Genomic DNA, 4,293 nt, shown 5'->3' on the forward strand with positions numbered 1-4,293 from the left:
ACAAATTGTATCCCTATGGCTGAATACTCTTATTCTAATTACTCCTGATGCAAAGGTTCTTTAAAAGTACACCAAATGGATTTTTTTTCTTGAATGGTTTTAAAGCTCTATATGCTTTCAGTTTGATACTTAGGAAAGGAAGCTCTCATTTTAACAGGGAAGGAGAGCCTTAAGGAAATTTTTGCACCCATTTGCCCTTTTTCTGAAGTGTCTATAACTGAATAAATAACATCTCAGATATCAGAGGAACAAGAGATTTTCTTCACATCTTCAAGATGTCTGTGTGAAATACCTGCTTACTTACTTTATATTTATACATACGGTTTATTATCTGACATGTGTGAAAAAAAATAAATCTTTTTATAATGACAATTATCATCACATTTCAAGGAAACTGCATTATCATAAAACCAATGGAACAATGCAGAATTAATCCTGAAAGTCTACTTGTATGAAACTATAAATGTCTATTAAACATGCATTTGCACATGTACCTGTGCACAAATGGATACACTTTTATTGGAACTGTATAAGCATAAAAGGTATTCCTTAAAAAACAAAGAAGAAAATATAGTGCTGAATTAATGGTAGCATGGAGGATTTCAACAAGAAGGAGTTAATATAGCAAAATTGTACCATTGCCTATGAACCTCAGTGAAAAAGGTATTCCGATATTAAGGGGTTTTCATATGGCATTAAGAGGTAGCATAGTTTTAGCACAGAGACATTTCGACAATGAATAAGGTTCCACCATTCCATATCCATGTCATTTTGGATTCAGGCTGTCACTAGTATTTATTCTTCAGTTTCAAACTCATCTCTGTTTACTATCATACAGATGCTAATAACATTTTAAAAATACAATATCTCCTCCAAACACAACTCTTAAGAAAGTCTGTATTGCAGGGATTTTTAGATGTGTATAGGCAAACCCAAAATTCAGAAAGCTTCTTCTCATGTCCAAGAATGCTTGTGGTTCGCTGTTCATTTACATGACTGGCACTGACAAAGTTGATGTCAGACTACTCAAAATTGCCATTTATTAAAAGGTAGAAATACCTAGAATACAAAAGCATGAAATGTAAGTTATTTTATTTCACCATTTATATTTAATGGTGTGTGGTAATGACTCATTACTCAGTGGAAAATTATGTGCAAAGACTTGTAACTAAACTGCCTACTAAACCCACTAAGAACTACATCTACAAATTCAAAGTAGAATTTGGGCCAACGTTAATTCAATGTATAAAATTATTATGTAATAATGGTAAGTTAAATCAACTAAAAGCAACACAGTTATATTGGACTCTTTCTTGTATGTGAGCAGATGAGTTAAGTCTAAAGGGAACAAAACATTCCACCGTATTAATCTCATTTTACCAATTCAGTTGTTGGGAGGATTCATAGTCATCAAGACATTCCATCTAAGAAAGCATGCAGAAAGGGAAAGAGCTTTCAGTCTAACTAAATAAAGGAAAAGGAAGCTCTTTCTGATCCCAGAAGGCAACTGCCAGGGTTCAGTCCAGTCAAAACTGTTTCTCTTCTCTGTCCCTCAACAGAAACTCTTTTTCACTGTTAACACTGGTATAAGTGATAATTTCTCCCAGCCTTTGCTAGGGGTTGACTGGCTGACACATCTGGAAAAGGCAGTCCTTAACCCCTTCTCTTATAACCCCAGCCATAATCTCAAGACTTCAATAAGAATTCTGGGAATATGAAATAAATACCCTTATATACCACCCCAATTCCACCAGGCTATGAGCAGGCCTATCTGCACTGAGTAAATGAGTGAGCAAAGAACTAGTCTGGGTCAAAGAAATGCTTGTTCCTACAAATTATCTGCTCATAGCTTTGAGCTGCATTAGCCCTCTGAAACACACATTATTATGGATTCCACATACGAATGTGCTATCCAAGAGTTACAACACTTATATGTGTGATTGTGACACTGAGGTTCAGTTGCCTGTATGGTGCCTGATCACAAGAATCTTTATGAGATCAGACATCCGCACTTTGGAAGATGCATCAAAGATTGAGATGCTATAAACGCCTTATCATCCTGGGGAATCAGCATGTTATCTGCATAAATAAGTGAATAATAATAACAAATGTGAAGATCCCAGTGTGCTGTGCAGCCATCTTGAGTGGATATATTTCAGTGACAGCAGCCTGGGGGAAAAGAACGACAGCATTGATGAACACAGGCAGATCTACATTAGTTTAGGAAATCACAGGGTTTCGGAGACCAGTAAAAGTGCCTACCTACACTGTCAGATATTTAAAACAATTTGCTCATGAATTAGCAGCAGCGCAAGTATAATTCAGACATTATATTGGCTCTGTAATTTCAAATAATGAAAACAGTTAAGAAAATTGTGATATGTTCACAAACCATGCTTAAACAGAACAAAAGGTGAAATCCATCAAATGAATGATTTGTTCCAAGCAGTTAGATTACTATAAAACTTTTTCCAACTGTGCATACATCTTTGGCTTTTTCTATTTATTTTGACATGGGTCACTCCGCTAGTCTGTTTCCTATTTCTTTAAAAATAAAGCCAGAAAGCAGATAACAGGCAGCTGAGAAAGAATCTAAGTAGGAGCACAGTGAATCACACAAAGAATCAAAATACCTTTCAGATACTTCTGCTTTACTTGTTCAGTGTTATAAGAATGTAACACTTATGTGTTTTTTCTGTTCATTATCACTGAGCTCTTTAATCATTTTATACATTTTCTTAAATACAAGAAATGTCTTGTATGCTCAAAATTTCTCTGTAAAATCATAAACTTTAAAAGAATTTCTAGAGAATTCCTCTCAACACAACCTTTACAGAAGTCAGAAGAAAGTAGTTTGCTGAGCTAACTCAAAGTAACTCAGCCAGGATTTTATCTGTGTAGACATTGTGCATAATGAAATAACAGGATTACAGGAGATGTATTCTATCATCCTCAATTGTGTGGAAAAAAAAATCCACATTAAATTTTGTTTGAATTGTCATAGTGAATATGTTGTTCATTTAGCAAAATGTCCACATGGTTCAGTTTATGTCAGGGACACTTATAGAATGTTAAAAATAATAATATTGGAATATAAAAGTGACTTGAGAAATAATGATATAAAAACCCTAGTATCACTTCACTTTAATAGCTTGAAACATTTGGTGTCCCTAATGTAGCTCCAATTGCAATAGTTCATGTACCATAATTAAAGAGAGGAGGTAATAGATAAAGAAGACCTGGACAGAAATAGGCCTTTTGGATTTATAATTTTGAAATCAGTTCCTCAGTTTGAAATGATGAAGAAATGGAATTATACAAGCATTTGGAGGATAGATGAAAGGACCATATGTTGAAGCTTGTTGAAGAAAGACAGTATTTTGCTAGAGTTTAGAAAGAACAGTTATTTCAGGTCATACCAATAGATGATAGTCTCCAACAGTGGTCAGCAGTGGATACCTGCAGCAGAGGAAAAGAACAGAGTGACCATTTGGTGATGCTTTCACAGAATACTCTTCCAGCACCCTGGTGAGGGCTTTTTTCCATTTGTCCAGTTGCTTTTTGAATTCATGTAAATGATCTACACCCTATAGCAAGGAGTCTGAAGGTTTAGATGGGTTAAGCAGCATCTCCTTTTGCTTGTGCCACCTCACATTTTGATGTGATGATTCCTGGATATTTTATTAGAAGCTACCATTAATAATAGCTCTCTATGCACTTTTTTATGTCATTCTTGCTTTTTATTATATTGCTGTTCAGTTGCCTCTCTCTCAGCCTGGAAAGTCTGGCTTTACTTGGTCATTAGTAACATGAAATGTGGGAGAAATTACCCCCTTCTCCCAATCTCTGGTTTTGTGTATAGATCAAGAAAAGGTAACATAGCTTCACCTCACTCCTAAATATCAGATCTCATACTTCATTAACTATGACTCTTACATATGGGTGAAATGTGTGATTTTATGAACTTGAGAATATACAGCTATTTTTCAGAAAATTTGTCTCTGAGATAAAACATTCCATATTTTCTATTCATTATCTAACTTCACTATGTTCTTCTCTTGAACATTTCAGTCATACAATCAGGGAATAGAAGACAGGGCGATTTAACTAGGTTTACCTGTCACTTACTCATCAATGGCTTATAGCAAAGTATCAAACTGAATATCTAAAAGCCGGAATTTTCTTCTACTAAGCTATTTGATAAAGGATAACAACAAATTCAAACAGAGAAATTAGGCTTACTTTGTTTATAGTGATGAGAGAAAGAAGGGAGACATTTGTCATTAGCATTAT

At 34.8% G+C, this 4,293-nt stretch overlaps 1 long non-coding RNA gene across 1 annotated transcript; it reads right to left on the reverse strand.

Annotated features, from left to right (window-relative positions):
• Positions 1–2,025: 2,025 nt before the first annotated feature.
• Positions 2,026–3,794, reverse strand: LOC112987539 (uncharacterized). The gene is made up of 2 exons (XR_003260288.2): positions 3,420–3,794; positions 2,026–2,169 (listed from the first exon to the last, which is right to left on the reverse strand). It is a non-coding gene; the product is annotated as an uncharacterized LOC112987539 (long non-coding RNA).
• Between the last annotated feature and the right edge of the window lie 499 nt (positions 3,795–4,293).

The sequence above is a fragment of the Dromaius novaehollandiae genome, chromosome 1 (genome assembly GCF_036370855.1).
Source record: "Dromaius novaehollandiae isolate bDroNov1 chromosome 1, bDroNov1.hap1, whole genome shotgun sequence".
In the NCBI taxonomy this organism is placed as follows: Eukaryota; Metazoa; Chordata; class Aves; order Casuariiformes; family Dromaiidae; genus Dromaius; species Dromaius novaehollandiae.